The 25,179-nt window shown below is 37.8% G+C and overlaps 1 non-coding gene across 1 annotated transcript; it reads right to left on the bottom strand.

Annotated features, from left to right (window-relative positions):
* Positions 1 to 18,502: 18,502 nt before the first annotated feature.
* LOC122290608 lies at positions 18,503 to 18,610 on the bottom strand. The gene has a single exon (XR_006236470.1). It is a non-coding gene; the product is annotated as a small nucleolar RNA R71 (small nucleolar RNA).
* Positions 18,611 to 25,179: the final 6,569 nt, after the last annotated feature.

Below are 25,179 nucleotides of genomic sequence, written 5' to 3'. Positions count from 1 at the left end.
AAGAGTAATCAGGCCCATCTCAAAAAAGAGAGAAAAAATTAAAACTGAAATTAAGTGCGGAAGACGGTTTAAAGATGATTAATCGCTTGTAAGTTGATTAATGCCCTTAAGTCCAGTTACAAGCTGAACCAAGGCTAGATAAGGGGCGAATGGCACATCTTGGGCATGAGGGAAACTAATCGTATCACATTTGTGGGCTACAATTTGGATTATGAAACAAGAGATGGGTTTCTTAGAGTCAATTAGTCCAATGCTAGAACTGAGTTACGACTGTCAAGGTGGGATGTAGTTGATGAGATTTTCCTTGAGAAAATGGTGTAAATGGCATAGGCTAGAGTCCGATTAGGTGGAATGCTCAAAGAGGTGCACCTATGTGGTGATTGGGATTGACTTTGTCGTTAGAACGACGTTCCTTGTATTGAAATGTTGTGAATCAATTCTAATCTTCTATTCTTCTCTAGGAATGGTGGGAAACAACAATAAAAGTATTAATGCCCATCTAAAAGTGGTGAGAAAGAATTAAGAAGCAAATTAAGCTTGGAACATGGTTTAGAGATGACTAATCACTTGTAAGTTGATTAATTATCTTAACTCCGCCTACAAGCTTAACCAAGGCAAGATTGGGGGAGTTTGGCACCTCTGGGGCTTGAGGGAAAACAACGGTATCGCATCTGTGGGTTACAATTGGAAGAATGAAGGACAAGAAAAGTTTGTTTAAGTCAATTCGTCCAATGCTAGAACTAAGTTTTGACGGTTCAGGTGGGATGCATTTGCTAAGATTTCCCTTGAGAAAATGGTGTAAACGGCATAGGGTAAATTTGTATTAGTTGGAACGCACATGGAGGTGCACCTAGGTGACGATTGGCGGCGACTTGGGTGTTGGAATGACTCTCCTAGTATTAAAATATGGTGGATCAAGTCTAATCTTCTATTCCGCTCTGAGAACGATGGGAAGCAAAACAATAACAGTAATAAAGCCCATATCAAAAAAGAGTGAAAGAATTAAAATTGAAATGAAGTGCGGAAGATGGTTTCAAGATGATTCATCACTTGTACGTTGATTAATGCCCTTAAGTCCAGTTACAAGCTTAACCATGGGATAAGGGGCGAATGGCACATCTTGGATTGAGGGAAACCAATCGTATGACATCTATGGCTACAATTCGATGAATGAAAGAAAAGATGGGTTTCTTAGAGTCAATTCGTCCAATGCTAGAACTGAGTTACGACTGTCAAGGTGGGATGTAGTTGATGAGACTTTCCTTGAGAAAATGCTGTAAATGGCATAGGCTAGAGTCTGATTGGTTGCAATGCTCAAAGAGGTGCACCTATGTGGCGATTGGCGTTGACTTTGTCGTTGGAACGACTTTCCTTGTATTGAAATGTTGTGAATGAATTCTAATTTTCTATTCTTCTCTAAGAATGGTGGGAAACAACAATAAAAGTATTAATGTCCATATAAAAGTGGTGAGAAAGAATTAAGAAGCAAATTAAGCTTGGAACATGGTTTAGAGATGACTAATCACTTGTAAGTTGATTAATTATCTTAACTCCGCCTACAAGCTTAACCAAGGCAAGATAAGGGCAGTTTGGAACCTCTTGGGCTTGAGGGAAGACAACGGTATGGCATCTGTGGGTTACAATTGAAAGAATGAAGGATAAGAAAAGTTTTGACGGTTCAGGTGGGATGCATTTGCTAAGATTTCCCTTGAGAAAATGGTGTAAACGGCATAGGGTAAATTCGTATTAGTTGGAATGCACATGGAGGTGCACCTATGTGACAATTGGCGGCGACTTGGGTGTTGGAATGACTCTCCTAGTATTAAAATATGATGGATCAAGTCTAATCTTCTATTCCGCTCTGAGAACGATGGGATGCAAAACAATAACAGTAATAAAGCCCATATCAAAAAAGAGAGAAAGAATTAAAATTGAAATGAAGTGCGGAAGATGGTTTCAAGATGATTCATCACTTGTACGTTGATTAATGCCCTTAAGTCCAGTTACAAGCTTAACCAAGGCTAGATAAGGGGCGAATGGCACATCTTGGATTGAGGGAAACCAATCGTATGACATCTATGGCTACAATTCGATGAATGAAAGAAAAGATGGGTTTCTTAGAGTCAATTCGTCCAACGCTAGAACTGAGTTACGACTGTCAAGGTGGGATGTATTTGATGAGATTTTCCTTGAGAAGTTGGTGTAAATGGCATAGGCTAGAGTCCGATTGGTTGCAATGCTCAAGGAGGTGCACCTATGTGGCGATTGGCATTGACTTTGTCGTTGGAATGACTTTCCTTGTATTGAAATGTTGTGAATGAATTCTAATTTTCTATTCTTCTCTAAGAATGGTGGGAAACAACAATAAAAGTATTAATGTCCATATAAAAGTGGTGAGAAATAATTAAGAAGCAAATTAAGCTTGGAACATGGTTTAGAGATGACTAATCACTTGTAAGTTGATTAATTACCTTATCTCCGCTTACAAGCTTAACCAAGGCAAGATAAGTGGAGTTTGGCACGTCTTGGGCTTGAGGGAAAACAATGGTATGGCATCTGTGTGTTGCAATTGGAAGAATGAAGGATAAGAAAAGTTTGTTCGAGTCAATTCGTCCAATGCTAGAACTCAGTTTGGATGGTTAAGGTGGGATGCATTTGGTAAGATTTCCCTTTAGAAAATGGTGCAAAACGGCATAGGGTAGAGGCCTATTAGTTGCAATGCACATGGAGGTGCACCTAGGTGACGATTGGCAGCAACTTGTGTGTTGGAATGAGTCTCCTAGTATTAAAATATGGTGGATCAAGTCTAATCTTCTATTCCGCTCTGAGAACGATGGGAAACAAAACAATAAGAGTAATAAGGCCCATATCAAAAAAGAGAGAAAGAATTAAAATTGAAATTAAGTGCGGGAGATGGTTTGAAGATGATTAATTGCTTGTAAGATGATTAATGCCCTTAAGTCCCGTTACAAGCTTAACCAAGGCTGGATAAGGGGCGAATGGCACATCTTGGGCACGGGGGAAACCAATAGTATGACATTTGTGGGCTACAATTCGAATTATGAAACAAGAGATGGGTTTCTTAGAGTCAATTCGTTCAATGCTAGAACCGAGTTACGATGGTCAAGGTGGGATGTATTTGATGAGATTTTCCTTGAGAAAATGGTTTAAATGGCATAGGCCAGAGTCCGATTAGTTGCAATGCTGAAAGAGGTGCACCTATGTGGTGATTGGCGTTGACTTTGTTGTTGGATCGACTTTGCTTGTATTGAAATGTAGTGAATCAATTCTAATCTTCTATTCTTCTCTAGGAATGGTGGGAAAGAACAAATAAAGTATTAATGTCCATATAAAAGTGGTGAGAAGGAATTAAGAAGCAAATTAAGCTTGAACCATGGTTTAGAGATGAATAATCACTTGTAAGTTGATTAATGACCTTAACTTTGGTTACAAGCTTAACCAAGGTAAGATAAGGGGAGTTTGGCACGTCTCGGGCTTGAGGGAAAACAATGGTATGGCATTTGTGGGTTACAATTGGAAGAATGAAGGTTAAGAAAAGTTTGTTTGAGTCAATTCGTCCAATGCTAGAATTGAGTTGTGACGGTTAAGGTGGGATGCATTTGCTAAGATTTCCCTTTAGAAAATGGTGCAAAACGGCACAGGGTAGAGTCCTATTAGTTGCAATGCATATGGAGGTGCACCTAGGTGACGATTGACGGCGACTTGGGTGTTAGAATGACTTTCATAGTATTAAAATATGGTGGATCGAGTCTAATCTTCAATTCCGCTCTGAGAACAATGAGAAGCAAAACAATAAGAGTAATAATGCCCATATCAAAAAAAGAGAAAGAATTAAAATTGAAATTAAGTGTGGAGGATGGTTTAAAGATGATTCATCACTTGTAAGTTGATTAATGCCCTTAAGTCCAGTTACAAGCTTAACCACGGCTAGATAAGGGGAGAATGGCACATCTTGGGATGAGGGAAACCAATCATACAACATCTATGGCAACAATTCGATGAATGAAAGAAAATATGGGTTTCTTAGAGTCAATTCGTCCAACGCTAGAACTAAGTTACGACTGTCAAGGTGGGATGTATTTGATGAGATTTTCTTTGAGAAATTGGTGTAAATGGCATAGGCTAGAGTCCGATTGGTTGCAATGCTCAAAGAGGTGCACCTATATGGCGATTGGCGTAGACTTTGTCGTTGGTATGACTTTCCTTGTATTGAAATGTTGTGATTGAATTCTAATTTTCTATTCTTGACTAAGAATGATGTTAAACAACAATAAAAGTATTAATGTCCATATAAAAGTGGTGAGAAAGAATTAAGAAGCAAATTAAGCTTGGAACATGGTTTAGAGATGACTAATCACTTGTAAGTTGATTAATTACCTTAACTCCACTTACAAGCTTAACCAAGGCAAGATAAGGGGAGTTTGGCATGTCTTGGGCTTGAGGGAAAACAACGGTATAGCATCTGTGTGTTGCAATTGGAATAATGAAGGATAAGAAAAGTTTGTTCAAGTCAATTCGTCCAATGCTAGAACTGAGTTTTGACGGTTAAGGCGGGATGCATTTGCTGAGATTTCCCATGAGAAAATGGTGCCAACGGCATAGGGTAGAGTCCTATTAGTTGCAATGCACCTGGAGGTGCACCTAGGTGACGATTGGCGGCGACTTGGGTGTTGGAATGACTCTCCTAGTATTAAAATATGGTGGATCAAGTCTAATCTTCTATTCTGCTTAGAGAACAATGGGAAGCAAAACAATAAGAGGAATAAGGCCCATATCAAAAAAGAGAGAAAGAATTAAAATTGAAATTAAGTGCGGAAGATGGTTTAAAGATGATTCATCACTTGTAAGTTGATTAATGCCCTTAAGTCCAGTTACAAGCTTAACCAAGGCTAGATAAGGGGCGAATGGCACATATTGGGATGAAGGAAACCCATCGTACAACATCTATGGCTACAATTCGATGAATCAAAGAAAAGATGGGTTTCTTAGAGTCAATTCGTCCAACGCTAGAACTGAGTTACGACTGTCAAGGTGGGATGTATTTGATGAGATTTGCCTTGAGAAATTGGAGTAAATGGCATAGGCTAGAGTCTGATTGGTTGCAATGCTCAAGGAGGTGCACCTATGTGGCGATTGGCGTTGACTTTGTCGTTGGAATGACTTTCCTTGTATTGAAATGTTGTGAATGAATTCTAATTTTCTATTCTTCTCTAAGAATGGTGGGAAACAACAATAAAAGTATTAATGTCCATATAAAAGTGGTGAGAAAGAATTAAGAAGCAAATTAAGCTTGGAACATGGTTTAGAGATGACTAATCACTTGTAAGTTGATTAATTACCTTATCTCCGATTACAAGCCTAACCAAGGCAAGATAAGTGGAGTTTGGCATGTCTTGGGCTTGAGGGAAAACAATGGTATGGCATCTGTGTGTTGCAATTGGAGGAATGGAGGATAAGAAAAGTTTGAGTCAATTCGTCCAATGCTAGAACTGAGTTTGGACGGTTAAGGTGGGATGCATTTGGTAAGATTTCCCTTTAGAAAATGGTGCAAAACAGCATAGGGTAGAGTCCTATTAGTTGCAATGCACATGGAGGTGCACCTAGGTGACGATTGGCGGCGACTTGGGTGTTGGAATGACTTTCCTAGTATTAAGATATGGTAGATCGAGTCTAATCTTCTATTCCGCTTTGAGAACGATGGGAAACAAAACAATAAGAGTAATAAAGCCCATATCAAAAAAGAGAGAAAGAATTAAAATTGAAATTCAGTGCAGAAGATGGTTTGAAGATGATTAATCGCTTGTAAGTTGATTCATGCCCTTAGGTCCAGTTACAAGCTTAACCAAGGCTAGATAAGCGGCGAATGGCACATCTTGGGCATGGGGGAAACCAATCGTATGACATCTGTGGGCTACAATCCGAATAATGAAAGAAAAGATGGGTTTCTTAGAGTCAATTCGTATAATGCTAGAACTGAGTTACGACTCTCAAGGTGGGATGTAGTTGATGAGATTTTTCTTGAGAAAATGGTGTAACTGGAATAGGCTAGAGTCCGAGTAGTTGGAATGCTCAAAGAGCTGCACCTATGTGGTGATTGGCATTGACTTTGTCGTTGGAACGACGTTCCTTGTATTGAAATGTTGTAAACCAATTCTATTCTTCTATTCTTCTCGAAGAATGGTGGGAAACAACAATAAAAGTATTAATGTCCGTATAAAAGTGGTGAGAAAGAATTAAGAAGCAAATTCAGCTAGAAACATGGTTTAGAGATGACTAATCACTTGTAAGTTGATTAATGACCTTAACTCCGGTTAGAAGCTTAACCAAGGCAAGATAAGGGGAGTTTGGCACCTCTTGGCCTTGAGGGAAAACAATGGTATGGCATCTGTGGGTTACAATTGGAAGAATGAAGGATAAGAAAAGTTTGTTTGAGTCAATTCGTCCAATGCTAGAACTAAGTTTGGACGGTTAAGGTGGGATGCATTTGCTAAGATTTCCCTTTAGGAAATGGTGCAAAACGGCATAGGGTAGAGTCCTATTAGTTGCAATGCACATGGAGGTGCACCTAGGTGTCGATTTGCGGCGACTTTGGTGTTGGAATGACTTTCCTAGTATTAAGATATGGTGGATCGAGTCTAATCTCCTATTCCGCTCTGAGAACGATGGGAAACAAAACAATAAGAGTAATTAGGCCCATACCAAAAAAGAGAGAAGGAATTAAAATTGAAATTAACTGCGGAAGATGGTTTGAAGATGATTAATCGCTTTGAAGTTGATTATTGCCCTTAGGTCTAGTTACAAGCTTAACCAAGGCTAGATAAGGGGCGAATGGCACATCTTGCGCATGAGGGAAACCAATCGTATGACATTTGTGGGCTACAATTCGAAGAAGGAAAGAAAATATGGGTTTCTTAGAGTCAATTCGTCCAACGCTAGAATTGAGTTATGACTGTCAACATGGGATGTATTTGATGAGATTTTCCTTGAGAAAATGGTGTAAATGGCATAGGCTCTAATCCGATTGGTTGCAATGCTCAAAGAGGCGTACCTATGTGGCGATTCGCGTTGACTTTGTCGTTGGAACGACTTTCCTTGTATTGAAATGTTGTGAATCAATTCTAATCTTCTATTCTTCTCGAAGAATGGTGGGAAACAACAATAAAAGTATTAACGTCCATATAAAAGTGGTGAGAAAGAATTAAGAAGCAAATTCAGCTAGAAACATGGTTTAGAGATGACTAATCACTTGTAAGTTTGTTAATGACGTTAACCCCAGTTAAAAGCATATCCAAGGCAAGATAAGGGGAGTTTGGCACCTCTTGGGCTTGAGGGAAAACAATGGTATGACATCTGTGGGTTACAATTGGAAGAATGAAGGATAAGAAAAGTTTGTTTGAGTCAATTCTTCCAATCCTAGAACTGAGTTTTGACGGTTAAGGTGGGATGCATTTGCTAAGATTTCCCTTTAGAAAGTGGTGCAAAACGGCATAGGGTAGAGTCCTATTAGTTGCAATGCACATGGAGGTGCACCTAGGTGACGATTGGCGGCAAATTCGGTGTTGGAATGACTTTCCTAGTATTAAAATATGGTGGATCAAGTCAAATCTTTTATTCCGCTCTGAGAACGATGGGAAACAAAACAATACGAGTAATAAGGCCCATATCAAAAAGAGAGAAATAACTAAAATTGAAATTAAGTGCGGAAAATGGTTTAAAGATGATTAATCACTTGTAAGTTGATTAACTCCCTTAAGTGCAGTTACAAGCATAACCAAGGCTAGATAAGGGGCGAATGGCACATCTTGGGCAAGTGGGAAACCAATCGTATCACATCTGTGGGCTACAATTTGAAGAATGAAAGAAAAGATGGGTTTCTTAGAGTCAATTCATCCAACGCTAGAATTGAGTTACGACTGTCAACGTGGGATGTATTTGATAAGATTTTCCTTGAGAAATTGGTGTAAATGGCATAGGCTAGAATCCGATTGGTTGCATTGCTCAAAGAGGTGCAGCTATGTGGCGATTGGCGTTGACTTTATCGTTGAACGACTTTCCTTGTATTGAAATGTTGTGAATGAATTCTAATTTTCTATTCTTCTCTAAGAATGGTGGGAAACAACAATAAAAGTATTAATGTCCATCTAAAAGTGGTGAGAAAGAATTAAGAAGCAAATTAAGCTTGGAACATGGTTTAGAGATGACTAATCACTTGTAAGTTGATTAATTATCTTAACTCCGCCTACAAGCTTAACCAAGGCAAGATAAGGGGAGTTTGGCACCTCTTGGGCTTGAGGGAAAACAACGGTATCGCATCTGTGGGTTACAATTGGAAGAATGAAGGACAAGAAAAGTTTGTTTGAGTCAATTCGTCCAATGCTAGAACTGAGTTTTGACGGTTCAGGTGGGATGCATTTGCTAAGATTTCCCTTGAGAAAATGGTGTAAACGGCATAGGGTAAATTCCTATTAGTTGGAATGCACATGGAGGTGCTCCTAGGTGACGATTGGCGGCGACTTGCATGTTGCAATGACTCTCCTAGTATTAAAATATGGTGGATCAAGTCTAATCTTCTATTCCGCTCTGAGAACGATGGGAAACAAAACAATAAGAGTAATAAGGCCCATATCAAAAAAGAGAGAAAGAATTAAAATTGAAATTAAGTGCGGGAGATGGTTTGAAGATGATTAATCGCTTGTAAGTTGATTAATGCCCTTAAGTCCAGTTACAAGCTTAACCAAGGCTAGATAAGGGGCGAATGGCACATCTTGGGCAAGAGGGAAACCAATCGTATGACATCTGTGGGCTACAATTTCAAGAATGAAAGAAAAGATGGGTTTCTTAGAGTCAATTCATCCAACGCTAGAATTGAGTTACGACTGTCAATGTGGGATGTATTTGATGAGATTTTCCTTGAGAAATTGGTGTAAATGGCATAGGCTAGAATCCGATTGGTTGCATTGCTCAAAGAGGTGCAGCTATGTGGCGATTGGCGTTGACTTTATCGTTGAACGACTTTCCTTGTATTGAAATGTTGTGAATGAATTCTAATTTTCTATTCTTCTCTAAGAATGGTGGGAAACAACAATAAAAGTATTAATGTCCATCTAAAAGTGGTGAGAAAGAATTAAGAAGAAAATTAAGCTTGGAACATGGTTTAGAGATGACTAATCACTTGTAAGTTGATTAATTATCTTAACTCCGCCTACAAGCTTCACCAAGGCAAGATAAGGGGAGTTTGGCACCTCTTGGGCTTGAGGGAAAACAACGGTATCGCATCTGTGGGTTACAATTGGAAGAATGAAGGACAAGAAAAGTTTGTTTGAGTCAATTCGTCCAATGCTAGAATTGAGTTTTGACAGTTCAGGTGGGATGCATTTGCTAAGATTTCCCTTGAGAAAATGGTGTGAACGGCATAGGGTAAATTCCTATTAGTTGGAATGCACATGGAGGTGCACCTAGGTGATGATTGGCGGCGACTTGCGTGTTGCAATGACTCTCCTAGTATTAAAATATGGTGGATCAAGTCTAATCTTCTATTCCGCTCTGAGAACGATGGGAAACAAAACAATAAGAGTAATAAGGCCCATATCAAAAAAGAGAGAAAGAATTAAAATTGAAATTAAGTGCGGGAGATGGTTTGAAGATGATTAATCGCTTGTAATTTGATTAATGCCCTTAAGTCCAGTTACAAGCTTAACCAAGGCTAGATAAGGGGCGAATGACACATCTTGGACATGGGGGAAACCAATCGTATGACATTTGTGGGCTACAATTCGAATTATGAAACAAGAGATGGGTTTCTTAGAGTCAATTCATTCAATGCTATAACTGAGTTACGACTGTCAAGGTGGGATGTATTTGATGAGATTTTCCTTGAGAAAATGGTTTAAATGGCATAGGCCAGAGTCTGATTAGTTGCAATGCTCAAAGAGGTGCACCTATGTGGTGATTGGTGTTGACTTTGCTGTTGGATCGACTTTCCTTGTATTGAAATGTTGTGAATCAATTCTAATCTTCTATTCTTCTCTAGGAATGCTGGGAAACAACAACTAAAGTATTAATGTCCATGTAAAAGTGGTGAGAAAGAATTAAGAAGCAAATTAAGCTTGAAACATGGTTTAGAGATGACTAATGATTGAGCTGAAATATTGCACATTTTAACTATTTAAAACCAATGTATTTTAAATTCATCATGACATTATTATTGGTTTTAAATGGAAAAATGGTTAAAACGAATAAATCAAAGTTGTGATTTTAATTGATTAAAAGCATGAATTTATGCTTGATTTCTACCAACTATTGATTACTGTGCATTCTAGTCCATAATTTTTCTTGCTTTCCATTATCATTTGCATTTGTACCATTGTTTTTCTTGTTCTTCATGTTCATAAAGTTTCTTGAGCTATCTTTCCATCTTTTGGGTTCAATTCATGAACCTCAAAAGATAGAAGCACTTCTTGCCATCTTTGAATGGAAGTTGCTCAAGCTAATTTTTCATTTGTGATATTTTGTTGTTAAGTGTTTTTTTTTTTTTTAATCTCCATCTCCATTTTTCATGCATACCATGGTTCATTATGTTCATGCCTTGTTCATACGTTGTCTTGAGCTTTCCCACCATTCAAACAATCCCAACTCAATCTAACCTCATACACGGCTACACCAATCACCCCACAAATCCACCAACTCATTTCCAACCCACCTAAATTATACATTAATTGAAAGGCTGCTTGTTTGGCTTAACTTACATCGGTTGGTGCAGCTAAATTAAGGTGAGGAACATGTGAAGAAGTTGGTGCAATCAAAGGCTGCTGCTGTCCATGCAAAGTTAAAGTCTAAAAAGGGAGGTGCCATGCATTACTTGACTTGTGGAGTTGGTGGTGATTATTACCATGAAGAGCCGTGAATTGGAGGAATGAGTTTGCAACTTGGGGCAGCTATTTATATATATATATATTGCTGGATGAAGAAAAGAAAGGAAGAGGTAGCCGAAATGAAGGAAGAAGAAGGCTGCTGTCCACCAATTGGTCTCCACCGAAATGAAGGAAAAAGAAGGCTGCTGTCCACCGAATCTACATTGAAGAATTAAGCTGCCTCTCCACCGAATTTGACATGGCAACCATCTAAAGATATATATATATATATATATGGGAGTTGTGTTGTGCTAGACCAACTAGAAGCAGTAGGTGAATGAAGTATTGTGTGCTGAAATTGAAAACAAAAAGATTGAAGAAGTCGGCTGGGAGGCAATGAAGAAACCGTGTAGAAGTTAGGCATGAAGTTAGTCAACAAGTTAGGCATGAAGAATTGGTTGTTTGGTTTGAAAATAAGGGAGGAGGAATGCAATGCAAGACACGGCAATTAAAGAGGAATGCAAGTGGCCGAAATTGAGGTGTGAATGCAAGAATGAAGTGTGAAACCAATTGAGGTGTGAATGCAAATTGAGTGTGAATGCAAGGTTGAAGTGTGAAACCAATTGAATGAGAGATGAAGTAGCCAAGATGTTCGGCTATAAAATGGGTGCAGTCCGAAGCTTACAAGGGAGAACAACTAGGACAACTCAAACTTAGACAAACACAACTCAACACACACAATTTTCTGCTTTGTACTTGAAAGAATTAGCTCCTTTTTGTTTTAAGAAATTTTGTTTCTCCTTTTAGTTTCAAAGCTTTGTTGTTTTAGCATTTTTATTAAGTGTATTAAAATTTGTTCTAGACTTTTATTTCATTAAGAGTAGTACCTTAATATTAAGTGTGCTAGTTTGTTTCATTACTAGTTTATTTCATGTAACAAAAAGAAATTGTTTTAGAAGTTTTAATCAAGTGTGCTATTTTGTTTCATAAAGAATTGTTTTAGAAGTTCTAATTAATTGTGTTACCTTAATTTATTGCAAGAAAGGTTTGGTTTTAAGCTTTTGTTTTTGTTTTTGATTTTTCTGAACATCATACGTGGAGAGCAGAGGAATTGTTATAGAGTTTTTTTTTATTAAAGGTTTAAAGATTAATTTTCAAGAGTGATACGTGAGAAATTGTTCCTTTTTGTTTCGAATTTAAATTAAATAGTGAAAGGAAGTTTTCATTTAGACTTTTCGTTCCCTATTTTATTTAACTTCAGTTTAAAGTTTATAGAATACTTATGAGTTTCTGTTTACTTATTTCGTGTTATTTATTTTTCTTACTTTTTTAAGTTTTCATTTAATAGTGATTACAACTGTTATGTGTTATTTTGAGAATTCGTGATTTAATTACAAAGATGAATTCTAGAATCTTGGTTTTGGGCATTTTAAATTTTCCGTTCATGTTTTGTCAATTACTTTCTAATTTAGTTTAATGCTTAATTTAGTTTTATTAATTTCTGAGTTTAATTTATTAGTCCTTTACATTCCAATCCAACAAACAAAAAAATCAAAAGACATGAATCTGGTCCATGACTAGTACCCTTTTCCATCCATTGCATATACCATCATTTTATTTTCTCTTTGTGAAGTTTTTCACATTTTTTCATCGAGTTTAATTTTAAGCAACTTTCCCTGAGGAGACGATCTAGGAATTTATTCCTAATTATTACACGACATCCTCCTGCACTTGGGATAGCATTAGTGCTACTCATTTTTGAGTGAGTCAACTAATCACTTGTAAGTTGATTAATGACCTTAACTCCGGTTAAAAGCTTAACCAAGGCAAGATAAGGGGAGTTTGGCACGTCTTGGGCTTGAGGGAAAACAATGGTATGGTGTCTGTGGGTTACAATTCGAAGAATGAAGGATAAGAAAAGTTTGTATGAGTCAATTCATCCAATGCAAGAACTGAGTTTTGACGGTTAAGGTGGGATGCATTTGCTAAGATTTCCCTTTAGAAAATGGTGCAAAACGGCATAGGGTAGAGTCCTATTAGTTGCAATGCACATGGAGGTGCACCTAGGTGACGATTGGCGGCGACTTGGGTGTTGGAATGACTTTCCTAGTATTAAAATATGGTGGATCAAGTCTAATCTTCTATTCCGCTCTGAGAACAATGGGAAACAAAACAATAAGAGTAATAGGGCCCACATCAAAAAAGAGAGAAAGAACTAAAATTGAAATTAAATGCGGAAGACGGTTTAAAGATGATTAATCGCTTGTAAGTTGATTAATGCCCTTAAGTCCAGTTACAAGCTTAACCAAGGCTAGAAAAGGGGCGAATGGCACATCTTGGGCATGAGGGAAACCAATCGTATGACATCTGTGGGCTACAATTCGAAGAATGAAAGAAAAGATGGGTTTCTTAGAGTCAATTCGTCCAATGCTAGAACTGAGTGATGATTGTCAACGTGGGATGTATTTGATGAGATTTTCCTTGAGAAAATGGTGTAAATGGCATAGGCTAGAGTCCGATTGGTTGCAATGCTCAAAGAGGTGGACCTACGTGGCGATTGGCGTTGACTTTGTCGTTGGAATGACTTTCCTTTTATTGAAATGCTGTGAATGAATTTTAATTTTCTATTTTTCTCTAACAATGGTGGGAAACAACAATAAAAGTATTAATGTCCATATAAAGGTGGTGGGAAAGAATTAAGAAGCAAATTAAGCTTGGAACATGGTTTAGAGGTGACTAATCACTTGTAAGTTGATTAATGACCTTATCTCCGCTTACAAGCTTAACCAAGGCAAGAGAAGTGGAGTTTGGCATGTCTTGGGCATGAGGGAAAACAATGGTATGGCATCTGTGTGTTGCAATTGGAAGAATCAAGGATAAGAAAAGTTTGTTTGAGTCAATTTGTCCAAGGCTAGAACTGAGTTTGGACGGTTAAGGTGGGATGCATTTGCTAAGATTTCCCTTTAGAAAATGGTGCACAACAGCATAGCGTAGAGTCCTATTAGTTGCAATGCACATGGAGGTGCACCTAGGTGACAATTGGCGGCGACTTTGGTGTTGGAATGACTTTCCTAGTATTAAAATATGGTGGATCAAGTCTAATCTTCTATTCCGCTCTGAGAACGTTGGGAAACAAAACAATAAGAGTAATAAGGCCCATATCAAAAAAGAGAGAAAGAATTAAAATTGAAATTAAGTGTGAAAGATGGTTTGAGGATGATTAATCGCTTGTAAGTTGATTGATGCCCTTAGGTCCAGCTACAAGCTTAACCAAGGCTAGATAAGGGGCGAGTGGCACATCTTGGGCATGTGGAAAACCAATCGTATGACATCTGTGGGCTACAATTCCAAGAAGGAAAGAAAAGATGGGTTTCTTAGAGTCAATTCGTGCAACGCTAGAATTGAGTTACGACTGTCAACGTGGGATGTATTTGATGAGATTTTCCTTGGAAAATTGGTGTAAATGGCATAGGCTAGAATTCGATTGGTTGCAATGCTCAAAGAGGCGCACCTATGTGAAGATTGGCGTTGACTTTGTCGTTGGATCGACTTTCCTTGTATTGAAATGTTGTGAATGAATTCTACTCTTCTATTCTTCACTAAGAATGGTGGGAAACAACAAGAAAAGTATTAATGTCCATATAAAAGCGGTGAGAAAGAATTAAGAAGCAAATTAAGCTTGGAACATGATTTAGAGATGACTAATCCCTTGTAAGTTGATTAATTACCTTAACTCCGCTTACAAGCTTAACCAAGGCAAGATAAGGGGAGTTTGGCACCTCTTGGGCTTGAGGGAAAACAATGGTATGACATCTGTGGGTTACAATTGGAAGAATGAAGGATAAGAAAAGTTTGTTTGAGTCAATTCGTCCAATGCTAGAACTGAGTTTTGACGATTAAGGTGGGATGCATTTGCTAAGATTTCCCTTTAGAAAATGGTGCAAAACGGCATAGGGTAGAGTCCTATTAGTTGCAATGGACATGGAGGTGCACCTAGGTGTCGATTCTCGGCGACCTGGGTGTTGGAATGACTTTCCTAGTATTAAGATATGGTGGATCAACTCTAATCTCCTATTCCGCTCTGAGAACGATGGGAAACAAAACAATAAGAGTAATAAGGCCCATATCAAAAAAGAGAGAAACAATTAAAATTGAAATTAACTGCGGAAGATGGTTTAAAGATGATTAATCGCTTGGAAGTTGATTAATTTCCTTAAGTCCAGTTACAAGCTTAACCAAGGCTAGATAAGGGGCGAATGGCACATCTTGGGCATGAGGGAAACCAATCGTATGACATCTGTGGGCTACAATTCGAAGAATGAAAGAAAAGATGGGTTTCTTAGAGTCAATTCGTCCAACGCTAGAATTGAGTTACGACTGTCAACGTGGGATGTATTTGATGAGATTTTCCTTGAGAAATTGGTGCAAATGGCATAGGCTAGAATCCGATTGGTTGTAATGCTCAAAGAGGTGCAGCTATGTGGCGATTGGCGTTGACTTTGTCATTGGAACAACTTTCCTTGTATTGAAATGTTGTGAAAGAATTCTAATTTTCTATTCTTCTCTAAGAATGGTGGGAAACAACAATAAAAGTATTAATGTCCATATAAAAGTGGGGAGAAAGAATTAAGAAGCAAATTAAGCTTGGAACATGGTTTAGAGATGACTAATCCCTTGTAAGTTGATTAATTACCTTAACTCCGCTTACAAGCTTAACCAAGGCAAGATAAGGGGAGTTTGGCACCTTTTGGGCTTGAGGGAAAACAACGGTATGACATTTGTGGGCTACAATTCGAAGAATGAAAGAAAATATGGGTTTCTAAGGGTCAATTCGTCCAACGCTAGAACTGAGTTACGACTGTCAAGGTGGGATGTATTTGATGAGATTTTCCTTGAGAAATTGGTGTAAATGGCGTAGGCTAGAGTCCGTGATGAAGCGCTAAAACTACATGATTAAGTTACTTAAGTGAATAAATTATTTAAGCAAAAATGATTTAAGTACTTAATTATGTAGTAGATTATGATACTTGAGTCAATTGATAAATTCTAATACTGTTTGTGCTTAAAAAGAGTTATAATTCAATTGTTTCATGTCAAAATAAATATTTCAATTTTACTCTTCTCATATCATGTTTATACGTTGCAGGGCAATTATTTTTAGAAAGAAAAACATATATGAGCTGCTGACACCCTGTTGAGTATAGAGAAATATTATCATAAAAGGTGCATTCTTGACAAGATACAAACAAAGGTCGAAAGGAGCAGTCACGCATGGAAGAAAAGGGCAAATTCGGATTTTTGCTACCGGATGATGGGATCTTCATGCAGCAAAGACACTCACACACGCTGGAAACTCGCACATGCTAAAAGTAGCAGAGCATCATTCGGACAGCACTAATACTCACACAGCACTTGCAGAAAAATCACATGTGCAGCAGCTACTACACCAAGCAGTAGAAAGAAGATCATTCGGACAGCACTCACGCATGCATGCACACATGTACACATCAGTAAGCAAACATGCAACAAACCAGCACATGCAGATCACTCGGGCAGCACGTTACAACAACTCATAGCCAGCCAATCACACCATGTTGCAGAACACAATCAAATGCACTCATTCGGACACATGCAGCAGAACAAACCCACATGGACAGCACACATGCAGCCTCAAACGTGGACCAGCAGCACACCAATGGAGAAAACATGTTGCTGGAAGGCAAGCTTTTCTTGTTTCTGCACATGGAAGGTCAATGACAGCTCACACTCTGCATGCTGGAGCAAATCACGTTGATTAGCAAAGAATCATTCTTCCTTCTTTTTCGGATGACTGAACGTGGAGCTGCAGATGGAGGATAGCTGGACCGAAAGCAGCAGTAGGAGATGACTCTTTACTTCTCAACTTGTTTTATACGGCTGGGAGTTTTCGGTTTGGCAGCAGCAGGGGGCAAGACTTGGGCTGTTGTTTTTCTTGACTTTTACCTTCATTCATTTTTTTCTTGCTTTCGGTTTGGCAGCAGCAGGAGCTTGGAGTTTCAGTTTTCTTTCTTTTCTTCTCGTTTAAGAGAAGCAGCTGGTTTTTATTTTCATTTTTTCGTTTAGGCGCTTAGACCTTAGACTGGGGTGGCAGCTTTCTTTATTTTTTTGTTTTCTGGTTGATTCTTTTTCGTTGGAGACGGAACTCTCTCCATTTCCATTTTCATTCTTTTCTTTTTTTCCTTTGACTTTTATTTCTTTGGTTTTATTTTTCCTGTATTGTGATTTCTCCTTCGTTTAGCCTCATTTTAACTTTGGGTTTATTTTTGCTCTCAGATTTTGTTATGGCTTTAATTAGATTAATTTTTATTATTAGAAACATCATGTGTAGCTAATTCTAGAAACTTGGGTTGTGGAATGAGATTTAATTTATTTTGGGTTCTAGTTTAATGCAATATTTTATGGTTGAATGGTGATTTCACTAAGTTACTAGTTGGATTTAAATTGAAAATATATTGCAGCTCTTGCTCTTGTTTTGTTGTTGACGTAAGGCACAACAAAAGCTTGAAAATTATCAAGGCTTGCTCTCGTTTGTTTGTTAATGTGTGTTCGGCTAGTAAAATAGAAAATCCCTTAGGAAAATATTACAAAAACTTGAGCTTAACCTTTTTATCTTCCGATTATCAATGCATTGATTGGGTTATTAATCGAGAAAATTATCTAGAATCCAAAATAAAGAGAGTCTCAAACCCAACCCAAGTGTTCGTTAATTTGTTTTTTTTAGAAACTCTAATTTCAATTTCGATTATCTTTTTGCATTGCATTTGAATTCTATTTTTATCTCTCATACTTGATTCATTTGTTACTCACAAATCCCTTATACACTTTGATAACCCATTGTCCCTGTGGAATACGATCCTGGACTTATCCTTGATACAACTTGACCCTTCTACACTTAGAAGCACATTCGAAACCGAGCCAAGTTCTTGGCGCCGTTGCCGGGGACAACTGGTGCTTATTAGAGCATTCCTCTACTGCTGAGAGGACGTTTGTGGAGCTGTGAACCTCTTCACAGCCTGGGTGACATCTAATCTTTTTCCCTTCTCTCTGTTTATTCTTCATAGTCTTTGATTTTCTGCTCCTGTTTGTATGACTGGTTGGACTAGAGACCATACATCTCGACTGTTTAGGACAGAATCATTGACATCTTTTAGCTCTGCATCATCTTCTGTTGAATCATCAGACACTGTTAGCATCATGGCTGAAAATGAGCATCATGATAGGGAAGTGGAGAATCCAAACAGGACTCTTAGAGAATATCTTCAGCCTGTTAGGACTAGCACACCTTCTTGCATCATTTTACCTATTAATGCAAATGCTTTTAATTTCAAACCTGGGATGATTCCATTGTTACCACACTTTCATGGTATGGAATCTGAAAACCCATATTTGCATATCAAAGAGTTTGAAGAAGTGTGTTCCACATTCGTGCATAGAACATGCACTGATGAGGTCATAAGATTGAAACTGTTTCCATTTTCCTTAAAAGACAAGGCTAAGACATGGTTGAATTCTTTAAGACCAAGATCCATTGGGACTTGGCAAGAAATGCAAACTGAATTTTTAAAGAAATTTTTTCCCATGCATAGAACCAATGCCTTGAAAAGACAGATCATGAATTTTGGCCAAAAGGATGTGGAAACATTTTATCATTGTTGGGAACGATTCAAAGACCTTTTAAATGCATGTCCTCATCATGGATATGAGAATTGGAGGGTCATTAGTTTTTTTTATGAGGGGTTGCAACAAAAAATGAGACAATTTGTGGAGACCATGTGTAATGGAGCGTTTTTTAACAAAGAACCTGAGGAAGCTTTTGAATATTTTGATTATCTAGCTGAAAATGCACAATCATGGGATACATCTGATGTTCATGATAGGTCGGAAAGTTCAAGGACAATTTCAGGGGGTGGGAAATATAATCTGAGAGAAGTAGATGATTTGAATGCTAGGTTAGCTATGATTTCTAAGAAATTAGAAACCATAGAACTAAAGAAAGTAAATGAAGTACAAGCTGTACCTCAGATTACCTTGAGCTGTAATATTTGTGAGGACCAAGGGCATTCAACTAATGATTGCCCGACCATTCCTGCCTTTAAAGAAGTTCTCTTGGATCAATCTAATGCTGTTAATATGGTTGCTAAATCTTTTTCAGGTCCTTACTCCAACACTTACAATTCGGGATGGAGAAATCACCCTAACTTTAGTTGGAGGGGTGAACAAGCTGCTTTACCTGCACCCAATATAGCTGGTCCTTCACAATTTGCACCATACACTACCCCAGGAGGTTCAGGACCATCTCAATATGCCAACCACATGGTGCCAGCCCAGAAAAATAACCTTGAAGACAATTTCCAGCAATTATCCACCAACTTCCAGCAACTGTCCACCAATTTTCAGCAATTCATGCAAAGCCAAGCTGCTATCAACAATCAAAATTCACAAGCCATTGCTGAGATTCGTGGGTCAGTCACAAGGTTGACTACAACCATGATTGCTCAAGAGAAAGGGAAGTTCCCTGCACAATCTCAGCCTAATCCCCAAGGCCAAAACCAGCAATTTCAAAGTATGTCAGGAGATTCAAATGTCAAGCAAGTCAAGGTTATTACAACCTTGAGAAGTGGTAAGGTGATTGGCATTCCAGCTCAAGAGGTAGAAAAGAATGGTAACACTTCTAAACCTCCTTCTGAAAATGAGGCACATGATCCTTTGGAATCTGAAAGTGTCCCAAGCACTACACTTGCACCTTTTCCTCAAAGGTTAGCCCCTTTGCACAAAGATAAGCATCACGCTGAAATTCTTGAAATTTTTAAGCAAGTTAGGATTAATATACCATTGTTAGATGCTATTCAACAGATTCCTACCTATGCTAAATTTTTAAAGGATTTATGCACCGTAAAAAGAAAATTGAATGTGCAAAAGAAAGCCTTTCTTAGTGAGCAGGTTAGTGCTATTATCCAAACCAACACTCCTCCCAAATACAAGGACCCAGGATCCCCTACCATAGCTTGTATGATAGGGAGCTCAAAAATAGGCCAAGCATTATTTGACTTAGGTTCAAGTGTGAACTTATTGCCTTATAATGTTTATGTACAGCTTGGATTGGGTGAGTTGAAATCTACTTCTATCACATTGCAGTTGGCTGATAGGTCTATTAAGATTTCTAGGGGTGTTGTGGAAGATGTTTTGGTTCAAGTAGACAAATTCTACTATCCGGTAGACTTTGTCGTACTTGACATGCAATTGACTACTCATTCTACCTTCCAAGCACCTGTTATCTTAGGAAGACCCTTCTTGGCTACTTCTAATGCACTCATAAATTGTAGAAGTGGAGTTTTAAAGTTGAGTTTTGGAAATATGACCTTGGAACTAAATATTTTTAATCTTTGCAGGCAACCGCAAGAAGTTGAAGAAGTTCATGAAGTGAATTTGCTGGAAAATTTTATTGATGAAAATTCTACACATTACTTTCAACTTATTGATTCTTTAGAGGAATTTGAAGAAGATTTGAAAATATTTGATAATGTTAATGACTTATCTTTTGTTTCCTCAATAGGTCAGCAAGTTACACCACCATGGAGGCCAAAATTTGAGCAACTTCCACCATTGACATCAACCCTCAAGCCTTCAGAGGAGCAATCCCCAACTTTGGACTTCAAACCTCTTCCATTGGAGTTGAAGTATGCTTTCTTAGGACCACAAAGCACCTTCCCTGTGGTAATTTCTTCTCACTTAACTAGTGAACAAGAAGATAAATTGCTAGAGGTCCTTAAGAAGCATAAAAAGTCTATTGGGTGGACAATGGCTGATATAAAAGGTATAAGTCCCTTGGAGTGTACCCATAGGATTTATTTAGAAGATAAAGCAAAGCCTTCTAGGGAAATGCAAAGAAGGTTGAATCCCACAATGAAGGAAGTGGTTAAAAATGAGGTGTTGAAATTGCTTGATGTGGGTATCATTTACCCCATCTCGGATAGCAAGTGGGTAAGTCCTATTCATATAGTTCCAAAAAAATCTGGGCTTACCATTGTTAAAAATGAGCAAAATGAATCGATTCCCACCAGAATTCCTACTGGTTGGCGCATGTGTATAGATTATAGGAAGTTGAATGCCGCCACTAGGAAAGATCATTTTCCTTTGCCTTTTCTTGATCAAGTGTTAGAAAAGGTTGCTGGACATGCTTTTTATTGCTTCTTAGATGGATTCTTCGGGTACTATCAATTAGAAATAGCACCAGAGGATCAAGAAAAGACCACCTTTACTTGTCCTTTTGGTACTTTTGCTTTTAGGAGAATGCCTTTTGGTTTATGCAATGCACTAGCAACTTTTCAAAGATGCATGCTTAGCATTTTTAGTGACATGATTGAGAATACCCTAGAAGTGTTTATGGATGATTTTTCTGTATTTGGTGATTCATTTGAGAGTTGTTTAACCAATTTACAAGCTGTTTTGGCCAGGTGTGAAGAGAAGCAATTGCTACTTAATTGGGAGAAGTGTCATTTCATGGTACAACAGGGCATTGTTCTGGGACATATTGTTTCATCTAGAGGACTTGAAGTAGATAGAGCAAAAATTGAGTTGATTTCTAAACTTCCTACACCTAAGTCAATAAAAGACATTAGATCTTTTCTTGGGCATGCGGGTTTTTATAGGAGATTTATCAAAGACTTTAGCTCTACTTCTAAGCCTTTATGTCAGCTATTGATGAATGATGTAAAATTTGATTGGACACCCGAGTGTCAAGAAGCTTTTTGTCGGCTTAAAACTTTGCTAACCACTGCTCCTATTCTTCAACCTCCTGATTGGTCACTTTCTTTTGAAATCATGTGTGATGCAAGTGATTTTGCTATAGGAGCTGTTCTTGGACAGCGTAGGAACAAACTTCCTTATGTCATTTACTATGCAAGTAAAACTTTGAATTTTGCTCAAAAAAATTATTCTACTACTGAAAAAGAATAACTTGCTGTGGTATTTGCCTTAGAGAAGTTTCGTGCATATATTCTTGGTTCTCCTATAGTCATCTTTACTGACCATGCAGCTCTCAAGTATTTATTGGCAAAGAAAGATGCAAAACCAAGGTTGATTAGATGGATACTTTTACTCCAGGAGTTCAATATTATCATCAAAGACAAGAAAGGAGTAGAGAATGTGGTAGCCGACCATTTGTCTAGACTCACAGTTGCTGAAACTGAACAACCGACACCTGTTCTTGATTCTTTTCCTGATGAACATCTTATGTTAGTTGAAAATTTGCCTTGGTTTGCTGATATAGTAAATTTCTTGGTGACAGGACAAACACCACCTCATTGGAGCGCTCAAGATATACAAAAATTCATGCATGAGGTGAGGTCGTTCTTCTATGATGATCCTTACCTTTTCAAGTATTGTTCAGATCAAATCATTAGGAAGTGTGTGCCCAATGATGAAATTTCTGGTGTCTTAAATTTTTGCCATACAGAAGCTTGCGGTGGGCTTTTTTCAGCCCACAAAACAGTGGCCAAAATTCTTCAAAGCGGATTTTATTGGCCAACCATGTTCAAGGATGCCTTTAGTTTTTGTAAAACTTGTGAACCTTGTCAGAAATTAGGAGGAATCACTAGGAGAAATATGATGCCTATGCAACCCATACTAGTGATTGAAATTTTTGATTGTTGGGGGATAGATTTTATGGGACCATTTCCTTCTTCTTATGGCTATTTATACATTTTGCTTGCTGTTGACTATGTTTCTAAGTGGGTTGAGGCAGTCCCTTGCAAATCTAATGATCATCAAGTTGTTTTAAAATTTTTAAAAGAAAACATTTTTGCAAGGTTTGGCATGCCTAAAGCCATAATCAGTGATAATGGCACCCACTTTTGTAACAAGCATTTCTCGGCCTTAATGAAGAAGTATGGTATCCATCACAAAATCTCTACTCCCTATCATCCTCAAACCAATGGACAAGCTGAACTAGCAAATAGGGAGATTAAAAACATTCTTGAAAAAACAGTTAACCCAAACAGGAAGGATTGGTCTTTGAGATTGTCTGATGCCTTGTGGGCTAGAGAACAACCTTTAAAACCATTTTGGGCATGTCTCCATATAGACTAGTGTATGGTAAGGCTTGTCATTTGCCTGTAGAGTTGGAACATAGAGCGTATTGGGCCATTAAGCAATGCAATTTTAACATTGATAAAGTTGGTTGTGTGAGAAAATTGCAGTTGTCTGAGTTGGATGAGTTGAGGAAAGATGCCTACAACAACTCTAAGTTGTCCAAAGAAAGAATGAAGAACTTCCATGACAAACACATCCAACGTAAGACTTTTGAGCCTAATCAAAAAGTGTTATTGTACAACTCTCGGTTACACTTGTTCCCTGGTAAGTTAAGGTCTCGATGGAGTGGGCCTTATGTGGTACAAACTGTTTTCCCTCATGGTGCCATAGAGATAATGAATCCTCTCAATGGTAACATTTTTAAGGTTAATGGTCAAAGGTTCAAGCCTTTTATTTCTAACTTTGCACCTGAGGAATCTACTCTACATTTGCTTGATCCTGATTGATGGTTCTTGATCTATCCATCTCTTTTCATTGTTTTCTTTTGTTCTTCAGTTTTTATTTTTATTTTGGCTGCATTCCTTTCAAAGCTATCCAGGTACTTCCTTTTCCTCTTTCCTTCAGTTTTTCTTTGAATTTTCGATTCTTCTTTTAGTTGTTTTGCCCCTTAACTGCTCTCTTTGTGTAAATTCTTTCGTTTCTCTTGCACCATTGAGGACAATGCTACAATCTAGTTGGGGGGTGGAAGAGAATTTATTTTTCTGTTTGCATGCCTTACTCTTTTGTTGGTCCGGTCCACCTTGGGGAGTGCTAGTAATGAGTTGAAAGCAGATTAAATTCCCCATTCTTGAATTTTGCATGCTGGTAAGTTAAAAAAAAAAAAAATTGATTTGTTGAGGTCATGGAACATGTGGAATGTAGTGCAAATAAGAGTATATGTCAAAAGAGGGATTTATCCATTTTATTTAGTTGTTAAACCAAGGGAAAGATGTTAAAAGTTTTGCTAAAACACACACAACACATACCTGGAAGGCCTAGAAAGACTACATTGACTCATTGTTGGTTGATTTACACTTCAATTGTTTGAGACTCTAATGAACCATATCCTAATGGCTTAGGAAGAGATTTGAAATGAATTAAATGAGAAAAGGGACAAGCCAGGGATCCAAAAAAAAAAAAAAAATCCTTTAGGTAGACTAGTGGTAAGGGCTGACTTGTGAAAGTGTGGGTAGGTGCAAATTCATAGGTCCGATTCCCCCACTAGGAAATCTAAAAACATAAAAAAACAAAAATTACATTTGTGTAGTGGAAAAGGCTGCCTATTACCGGGGTCCTTACAAAAAAAAAAGTAGGCACCTTTCAAAGTGTAATAGGGTGAAAGCCGCCACTACAATGGTTTTGAATTAGAGTAAGACCATGTGGTTTTCTCAGATTGGTTGTTGTGATTGAAACTGTTAATGTCTCTTGGTAGTCGATCTTGGAATTCTAACCCCATTTCTATGCACTTGAAAGAAAGCAAGCTTTGTTACATGTAATTCCCTTGGTTGATTAACTAAATTGTGTATAAATCTCTTAGTTGATACAAAATTCAGATTAATCTATCTCCAGTGTTCTTAAACTCAACAAGTCTATTTCATGGCATGTGATTCTCGAATTTCTTTTGAAATTGTAGTTGGAAATCTCACCTTCTCATGAATTCATTCACTTTATTTGCTAGAGTCTAGCAAAAAGCTAGTTGGGGGTGTGATGAAGCGCTAAAACTGCATGATTAAGTTACTTAAGTGAATAAATTATTTAACCAAAAATGATTTAAGTACTTAATTATGTAGTAGATTATGATACTTGAGTCAATTGATAAATTCTAATACTGTTTGTGCTTAAAAAGAGTTATAATTCAATTGTTTCATGTCAAAATAAATATTTCAATTTTACTCTTCTCATATCATGTTTATACGCTGCAGGGCAATTATTTTTAGAAAGAAAAACATATATGAGTTGCTGACACCCTGTTGAGTATAGAGAAATATTATCATAAAAGGTGCATTCTTGACAAGATACAAACAAAGGCCGAAAGGAGTAGTCACGCATGGAAGAAAAGGGCAAATTCGGATTTTTACTACCGGATGATGGGATCTTCATGCAGCAAAGACACTCACACACGCTGGAAACTCACACATGCTAAAAGTAGCAGAGCATCATTCGGACAGCACTAATACTCACACAGCACTTGCAGAAAAAT

The sequence above is a fragment of the Carya illinoinensis genome, chromosome 12 (assembly GCF_018687715.1).
Source record: "Carya illinoinensis cultivar Pawnee chromosome 12, C.illinoinensisPawnee_v1, whole genome shotgun sequence".
Classification (NCBI taxonomy): Eukaryota; Viridiplantae; Streptophyta; class Magnoliopsida; order Fagales; family Juglandaceae; genus Carya; species Carya illinoinensis.
The sequence above is the reverse complement of the archived record's forward strand: the minus strand, read 5'-3'. Positions and strand labels throughout refer to the sequence as shown.